This window comes from Cylas formicarius, unplaced genomic scaffold, assembly GCF_029955315.1.
Source record: "Cylas formicarius isolate icCylForm1 unplaced genomic scaffold, icCylForm1.1 PGA_scaffold_1__22_contigs__length_36826433, whole genome shotgun sequence".
Classification (NCBI taxonomy): domain Eukaryota; kingdom Metazoa; phylum Arthropoda; class Insecta; order Coleoptera; family Brentidae; genus Cylas; species Cylas formicarius.
Genome location: NW_026844264.1, coordinates 16,089,504 through 16,099,565, shown reverse-complemented (window position 1 = coordinate 16,099,565; position 10,062 = coordinate 16,089,504).

Genomic DNA, 10,062 nt, shown 5'->3' with positions numbered 1-10,062 from the left:
AGTTAGCAAGACAAAAGTAATGGTTATTAGCAAATTTCGAGAGCCTCCACCAAGGATATCAATAAATGGAAAGGACATCGGAGTGGTCGAAAACTTCAAATATCTTGGAACTTCGATAAACTGCCACTCGGATCCTGAACCAGAAATAAGAGCCAGAATAGAAAACGCAAGAGGCACATTCAACAAACATAAATGTCAAAGGTATGTTTATACCTTAATGCGTAAAAAAAGGTTGTGATGTCATAGCCAAATACATTTTTAAGTATTTTGATATTTTGATTTTGATTAGTTGATCATTTTAAGAGGAACATTCTTTACTAAACTTTTTGGACCGAATTAACGAACTCTTTTTAGTTAACATTTTGCTTTATAGATTTATTTGTTCAAATTTGTTACCTTGTTTAGTTAACCTATAAACTTTAATTATTTATTTTTGTTATTAGGTATTTTCAATCAAGTTAGATAATTAACTATTAAATGTTCCTATAAATATGAATTTTTAAGTTTTATTAAATCTGTTAAAGTGTGTAGTGTCGAGTCGATTTTATTTTTGATTTCCACGTGTTAATGGGCACCCTGTATTGCTAGCAATGTGTTTTATTCGAATATCTTTAAAAGAAGTAGTATTATGTGTTTGTTATTTAAAAAATACCTAATATTGCCAACAAGTGACCTAATGTGGGAGCTTTAACAAGAATTTTATACGGGTGTTATCTTAAACTTCGAATATCTCAAAAAGTAAGTAAAATTTAAATATAAGATAAATTACAAACTTACCTTATTTTTTGTCCTAGAATTGATATCTGAATAAAAATATAGTTTATTCCATTTGAAAATCTTGAGATTTTGTTAAATGAATTCGCCAAAACGGCACCACCTATTTGGGATATCCTGTATAAGCTGAGGTGCACCTGTCAAATTGACTGAGTAGTGCATCAACTCCGTGGTCTGTGATTAAATTTTGGTTGCAATACCTGGATCCGTAGCGTGAGAATACAATTTTATCAATCAAAATGTGAAGAAAAACACGTAACTTCAATTTCTACCTAAACTATAGAAAGGATTCCAAAAATGCCTAAATATATAGGATGTTTCATTTAAATTAACAAAGTATGAACAAAATTATAATATTTTAAATCTTCAGGAGAGTCCAAGAAACTTTTATTTTGGCATACGGTGTACAACTTGCTGTGGTATAAATGATTAAATATAATAAATTTGCTACTAAAGATATATCCAGGTCCTGTCTATGCCGATGGGCCCTAAAAAGCTCCGCTGTATAAAATTGAGTTAGAGACACTAATAAAAAAGCCCTTTAAGCGATTGTGTAAAATACTCCGGATGCTAATGTTTATATTGCCAAAATTGAACCAAATTTTTATAGATTATAAGACCTGAGGTTGTTGCCAACAGTTTGGTATGATAAAAGAGTACAATAAGCAGGAATAAGCATTTTCACTTTATAGGCAAATTATAAATAGTGGTTTCCATTTTCTTGATTTGTCATTTTTGCAGATTTTTAAAATGTTGTGCCAACGACTAGTTGACAAACAACCGATAGTTGTGAAGAATGTGTCTTGGTTGCCTACAAAGGCACAAAGAATTTAAGCAAGTTCTTGTTAATCCTCTGCTTGATGCAAAATTGATGGGAAAAGGGGTCATTCACCCAGTCTACTATTTAAATTATTCTCTCCAATACTTATACTTAAACGAAAAGTTGTATTGAGCTATGATAAATATGCAATTTCGAAACTCTGGTCATTTTTCATTGCTAATGACACAACTTAAAAAAAAAACGGGCGTCGGAAAATTGCCAAAGCTTTCACGTAAATCTGCCTAATTCTAAATTTAAAAATATGACGGAATAATTTTCTTTGACGGCGCTCAAGGCTTCATCATCAAAATATCCCATTTAGTATAAAATAACGTGTAAGTCAAGTTTACGACCTAAATTACTTTAAAAGCGCCGCCATAGTTTCTTGGCAATTATGAAGTAATTAGGATGCAAGGGTAACACTTAGAGCTAGATTAGGGCGCCGATTTCGTTCGAGGGCTGTGTTTCATTTTCTTAATGAAACTCGGATATGTTTTTTAATCTGAATGTGACCTGGTTTCACTTTTATCTTGTCGTAATAAATTGCTCTTACAAGACTTAATGTTAATTTTACCTATTGCACGGTCATTCGTGACGAATTTAATACTGAAACCATATAATTTCAATGCCTAATATATTCCGTGAAATTATAAATGTAATTTAACGATCTCATATCCGGCATAAATGTAAAGTAGAAACAAAATCAACTCATGTGACGATTATTATTCTTTCCAAGGCTTTCGACTGCATACCTACATCATCCGGTTTCGGAGCCTGCTTTTTTTGAAATACTGAAACGATCTAGAAGCATCGACAAATATCAAACTTACAATCTTTGCTAACAACATTATATGGATAGCGAGACAAACCGAACGTGCCCTGCTGAGGAATATGCCAAACATTGAGAACAATTTCACAAATTAGTTGTTGGGTAACAGAATGTGGCTTAACAATGGCAAACAGAAAAAAATGTGTAATGTTCACATAGATAACTTGTCAAGAAAATTATCAAATTTCTTCTTAGTATTACGATGTAGTTGGAAGTTGGAAGCAATGTAGTTTTTAATAGCCAATCACACACTTTTTCAACCAAGTATGTTTCAAGTTGTAGAGAAGGCTTTCCGTGACGTACAAGAATTTCTGGATAAGATTATTGTATTTTACGGAAAGCATTTCCTGCCATCAAATTCTAATATCGTGTATATTTCTTTTTAAACAGTGTTAAGAATGTAAATTTTAGAATTAGAATATTATATTGAAATCGGCTCGGAAAACAACCTTCGATGCAGTTTTGCTATTTTAACTTCCGATACTAAATAGAATGTGATGGGAACTCATCACTTTACAAAGGCAAGATGAAAACGGACAGTCCATAAAATTTACCTCGGCGCATTTTATTTCGAATTGTTCCCTTTTATTGTTTTCCAGTGAGTGCAAGTTTGTTCGGGCGGTTAAAATCTAAAGACGTGCGAAGGAATAACTTTAATCTCAATGGATTCCGCCATTTTTAAAGGAAAATTTATTGTTGTTATCGGAAAGTTGGAGCCGATCCTTCCTTACATATAAAAAATATTAACGGACTTTAGTTTTCGAGTCGATTTAAGCTTTACGACGTTTCGCATTGAACATCCATCGTAGACTATATTTTCAAGTTGGTTGCTTTCTATTTGTCTTGCTATTTGAGGGGGAAGAGGGAACGGGAAATTTCAATCAACCCTAAAAGAATTTCGGTAAAGTGAGATAATGAAACATTAATAATAACCAGAAAAATGGAAATGCTTCGAAAAATTCAACTTTGTGAACTTGTTATTCTTTTGAATTTTTGGTTTGGATAAAGATATTGAGATGCGGCTTCACTGAGCTGTTGAGGTCTTGTTTGATGTCAAAAATCATATCGGTGTTTTTTTTTTTGAAATGCGATTATTCCAGATAACATCATCTCATTGTAAGGTTAGCAATTGCAATAGCCAATATTCTAGTAAAAGTGGCTTTTAGTGACTCCAAATATATTTTTTCTCTTTTTTTCTTTTAAACTGAGTCACTTAAAAAGTTTACCAAACGTGTTGCATAATATACTTTTTCTACGACCGTTAGTTTTTGGGTACATTTTCGTAAAACACGAATACATTCACTGACATGACGGTCAGAATTGACAAACGTCATAATTCAACGCGTGGGAAATATCTTCGAAAACATCCGATTGCTCCTAAACCCGAACTGTAATATCCTGGAAATGCCCGAAGTGGCTCGGATCCGTGTGAGAAGAAACTGACTAGGGAAAGTGACGCTTTCCGTACGCTAGAGCGGTGTATAATTAGGAATTTTACAGAACGGAGTAGAAAGCATTTGCTTCTTTCAACATTTGCTTTTTCTCGGGAAGTGGTATATAATTGGCGATACAAATATACAAGTATATAGTCCAAGTGATGCATGTTCCTCAGATCCTTATTTTGAACATCTGAATCTTCAACAGTTTGTAGATTTCACATAGAAATATGGGAAACAGAGCTTCGCCTTTTTAAATGTCGGTAGTCTCACTAGTATCAAAATTGTTATTTGTTAATTAACGTCCTACATTAAGTAGTTTTTTTGCACTTTTCCTTTCTCTGACCTTTTAAATATCAGTTTTTACTTGTGAGCTGACAACATTATTATTTGAATAATTATGAGTCAAATTTTTTCAGTTGAAAGTAGAGCATACGAAAAAAATTTAATGAAAAATATAAATAGTTTTTAGCCTACTTGCAAGAAAAAAATCGAACCAAAAAAAACTAGATCCGTTTTGATCGCGTTATCAACGTAGCGTGTATCGACGTAGCAAATCTATTAAGTAAATTGATATAATGATAAATCACAAAAAAAAGGTTTTCAAAACCATTTAAAATTCGTCAATCAATCAATTAATAATTTAAAAAAAAAAGTTCCATTCTGTAAAATATGATCTTACTATTTTTACGGGTTTTTCACCAGTTTATTTTTTATATGTATGTATGGCAGCTATTTCAGCAGCACCTTGCCTTTATCAAATGCAAAATATTTCGACGTCTATAAATGTTAAAAGGGCGGTAATGAATTCTTAATTTAAGTTATTGCATGGTTATTATGTTTAAAATCAATTTCATTAAGCAATAAATTCGAATATCTCATTGTTAACATCCAAAGCTTCCAAGAAGTTTAGTTTACGGCTTTTTGATGCATATGTAAAAAAACAAAATTATTGTCAAAATTCCAGATTTCGATGAATGGCGTAATTGAAAGTTTTGTATGTCTTTTATTGTTTAGCTTTGTGATCAGTTTTTAATATGGAGTTAATAGAGTTCAGAGTTATTTGAAACCGTTTTCAAAGAGGGATCGTAATCATTGTTAAAAGCTATTTGTTTTGTAATGTTTAATTATTTTTCAAAACTTTCTGTAGCAAGTGGTATGTTAAGTCTGCCGATAAAATAATGAAAGGCAGCCATCTTGTGTGTGTAAGAGTGATTTCAGTTATTACGTATTACTGCGTTCGTATGTGAAGGTTTATCTTAAATTGAAAAATCTATTTCGGAGTTCTTTCTGCGTCAGAAGGGGTTTCCTATATTGAATCTTCTATAGAAAGATAAAATTGATCATTTTTACATTTTTATTTTACTACTATAGTTACATTTTTGAAAATCAACACATTTTACCTATAACGACATAATACCAAACTGACTGTCAAGCGTGTGTTTCAAGAAAAGAAGTAATTTACTGTCTGAGTACAAAATAACGTACACGAATTCGATTTTTCATCCGTATCTTCGACGTGTATGTGCGCCTAAAGCCGTATCAAATTTTCCGGCGCATTATACTTAGTCGCAATGAAAATTTACGGTGTACGTGAATCGAAGTGAGATTCTGAAGTATATAACGAGCTTTTATATGATGATACAAGATAGCGAAACGGGGATTCAGTATACCGGTTCCGATACCAATACAACGAATACAATATTCCCTTATACAGTCATCGAGCTACCGAACGGAGATTTGTAATGGATGGAAATTGAAAATTTTGGTTTGCTGATTTATACGTATAACGTTATGTAAATTACACTTGGTTAGAACTAGGATCGTGCATTTTCCGCGCTTATTTTCTATCTTTAAATCTTGTCGTCGAATTAAATATTACGCCTTTTGAATATGTAAGAAAGTCGTCGTCGCAGGGGACTACGTGCTTGGAAAAATAGGCGAACGGTAGCGGAAGGTGGGCAGGGGGGGGTCGGGCGCAAATGTTTAAAATAAACCCGTTTTTCAAGCTTTTCAGTTTGCCCCGCTACTGCCAAAGGACGTAACTTAATTTCGTCGCTGGGCTAAGGATCAATTTGAAATTCTAAAAGCTCGCCGGACGAATTGATTTTATTACACTCGTGTACAAGACAAAACTAGCGCAAAGTTACACAAAAGGTTCGCGAAATAAAGCAAAATAAATGCTTGATTAAGCGGCCACTTAGAAATAGACACGTTTCATTTACGCTTCTCAATTGATGCAGACATGCAATTGTTAGTTAGTATTTTAAAAACAAAAATAATGCCTCTAATATTGCTGCTTTGCACGAAGGCGGGTCGAATGTTATTGGCCTTGACATAGCAAGTCTTGATTCAAATAGATATTAAAATAAACTGAGAGACTTACTGAAACTCAAGTTTATACTTAACCATGAAGAATTAGGTGCGTTCACACTGGAGCAAAAGTTCGTTAGATAGATCAATTGAGGGACGAATTGAGCAAGATCCTGGCAACAAAATTTGTTACGGTGGATAGCCTTTGAGTGTGTTAGTATAATCCAGACCATGGAATTGCAAGAGCGCACCTTAGAAAGTTTCGTTGAATAGCATGAATGAATCATAAACTATCAAATAACCATCCGGGCTGCAGATTTGGTGCCTGATGAACTCGCACCGAATGAATAGTGAACCACGCGGTAGACAGTAGCTACACATTTTTGCATATCGATATCAAATCGAGTTGTTTTTTTTTTATTGAAAGTATTCTAGACTGTTCAAACCCGTTCGAACCGGAAACTAATTATTGGGGCGCCTATGACTAAAATGAAAATTTCGTTCATATAAAAGCCTTTTACTTTTATATTACACTTAACCAACCATGCTAAGAACAATTTAAAATTTTTCGGTTAGTAAATTAAATAAAAACTCCGTTAAACAGTATTATTTAAAGGTTAATGTTGGTAGTATGTACTTCTATTTTTACAAATATATTTGGAGGCAAATTAATTTGCTGATATCTGCAACTCGTGTAGTATAGGGTTAGTATCGCTAAAAAATTGTATCAATAAGTTAGTGGGATGAAGTTAGCAAAATGGCACGTTCGGAAAGTCGATTAAATTTTGGTTAGTTGGCCTCCGCCTTTGGGTTTTAGGTCAGATAGATGCATCCTGTATATTTCGTTTAAAATAATGTTTTGTTTTGTTTTTTAATTTATTTTGTTCAATTTGAATTTTAATAAGATTTTTACTCGAACTTTGTAACGCCCTAACCCTCCGTTCTTCGCAAAGCGGTTAACTAAGTACTAAGTACAATTTAATAGAAAGACGCTTTAGTGGTGTTGTAAAACGTCTCAGAAGGCAGACAAAGAGCAAAAGCTCTGACGACATCAAAGCAGATAAAAAGACTTTTGATGAGGCACGCGTGTTTTGACGTTTCTGTAGAGAGGGGAGATTTCAAATTTCTTTGGAAGCTCAAAACGTGTTTGGATCCCGCCGAGAATTCGAGCTTTTCTGAATTATATTAATCATTAAAATTCAACAACTGGCGTTGAAGGGTTTGCTTCGTATTGACAGCATGAACAGGACTAGAAGGAGCTTTCTTACGCCAAGATCACACAGTTTTCGACCGTCTTTATGGGGAATTTAATTTTTTCTTTAAACCTAAGTTTCATGTTTAAGAGTGCCATCAAATGCTAGAAATAGGGCTTCAAGCATAAAGCCAAATATATAAATAGCAATAATAAAAATAATGTCTGCGAAATTTCACGGGGCTCTTATTAATCAAGTACTCAACTACAAATTACAAATTAACAATATCAACTAATTAACTATCAATTATAATGAAGAAGCTCAGTACTAGGTGTTATATGCAAGCAACGAAATAAAACAAATAAAGATAAAATGATCTATACAAAGAGTGTATTAATTTTGTAAGCTATGCTTAGCTACTTCTACAGGGTGTTTTTTTTTCGATGTATAGAACTTTAAGTTGGCATTACTGTTCAAGATGGCTAACGATTTAACAGCTGTCAAGTGATTTATTCTCAGTTTGGTTTGGCAATTCATCATTAACAGACTCACACCTGAACGACGCTTGCAAACAGTGCAATTTTATTTCGAAAATAATAGTTCTGTGCGGAATACGTATCGCGCACTACGTCCATTTTATCGTCGACAAAATCATCCATCAGAGCAGTTAATTCGATTAACCATGGAACGTTTTCGCACCACGTTTACTATTATTGATAACCCGAATGAGTCCATCCGCCATCGAGCACAGAAATTGGATCTGTGTCCATCCACTTTAGGGAAGATTTTGCGGACGGATCTTGATTTACGTGCTTACAAAATCCAACTCGTGCAAGAATTGAAGCCAAATGATCATCAAGTAAGACGTAGATTCGTCGAATAGGCCCAAAACGAGATTGCCGTTGTTTTCGATTTTCATAAGCGAATTTTGTTTAGCGATGAAGTGCACTTCTGGTTGAATGGCTACGTCAACAAACAAAACTGCCGCATTTGGAGCGAAGCTAATCCTCAAGTGTATGTCGAAACACCGTTACATCCAGAAAAACTGACTGTTTGGTGCGCTTTATGGGATGGTGGAATCATTGGTCCGTACTTCTTCAAAAACGATGTTGGCCAGAACGTTACAGTCAATGGTGATCGGTATAGAGCTATGATTACTAACTCTTTCATTCCTAAATTGAATAACCATGATGTCCAGGAGATGTGGTTTCAACAAGACGGCGCAACATGTTACACAGCTCGTGTCACAATCGATATATTGAAAGACACGTTTGGTGACCACCTAATTTCACGTTTTGGACCTGTGAATTGGCCTCCAAGATCTTGTGATCTAACACCGTTAGACTACTTTCTGTGAGGCTATGTAAAGTCATTGGTATATGCAGATAAGCCACAAACGCTTGACCATTTGGAAGACAACATTCGCCGTGTTATTGCCGATATACGGCCAAAAATGTTGGAAAAAGTCATCGAAAATTGGACGTCCGGATTGGACTACATCCGCGCCAGTGGTGGCGATCATATGCCAGAAATCATATTTAAAATGTAATGCCACAAGATTATCTTTCGGATAAATAAATTTCATGTCAATCGAATAATCCATCGTTGTTTTATTGCAACTTAAAGTTCTATACATCGGAAAAAAAACACCCCTTGCATGTAATATAAACTGCAGTGATATTTTAGATAGATTTTCAGATTTTTTTTTCAAAGAAACTTCCATAGACTACTGCAATACTTCTTGCAAAACTTCTGGATTCCTCCTGCGTCGGTTTTTGTTGAGTCAAACTTGCGATTTTTGCAGTTTCAAATCGAATTTCATTAGTTGTTAAAAATGGCAATTTGTTTAGGATAAACTCCAGATTTGAAATTATTTCCCTTTTTGGAAATAAGTGGGACAGAAAGAACTGATTTTTTTGTTTCAGAAAGTTGGTGCAATTATACATTTATCACAGTGCTTGGTAGTTGAGAGGAGTTTGATGGTTTCACTAGTGTTGACGTTAGTTTCAGTTAAGCTCTGAAGAAGCCAACAGGATGATTGGCGAAACGTTAACAAATTTGACTCAACAAAAACCGACGCAGGAGGAATCCAGAAGTTTTTGTAAAAAGTAAATTTCGAGATATTTTTCACTTAAAGTGACAATTTGGATGGTGTTACTTTCAAATATTTTCAAGAATCCTGAAAGTTCTAATTTTTTAAATTTAAAAAATTCACTTTACATAAAATTTTAGGACCAATAAAATCTCAATATAGTAAAGTTAACATATACAAATGTTAACAAGTAATAGTATATTATGCAACATGTTGCGGTAAAAGACACTTGAGTCACGAGTTCATTTGACCCGAGCGGAGCGGGCCTTTAATAAAGTTTAATAAGTGACTTAAAAAGTTTACCAAACATGTCCATGCTATATTTTTCTATGACTGCTAATTTTTGGCTACATTTTTGCAAAAAAAAAACACTAATACATTCACTGACATGAGCATCAGAATTGCCAAACGTCAAAATTCCAGCCCTGCGGTAAAATCTTCGAAAACATTCGATTTTTCAGTACGGCAATATCCCGGAAATGTCCGAAAGGGCTCGGATCCGTGGGACAAGAAACTGACGTAGTAAAGTGACGCTCTCCGCGCGCCAGAGGAAGGAGTAAAGGAAGAAGTAAAACAATAAATAAATGTCAGCATATGATTAGTCC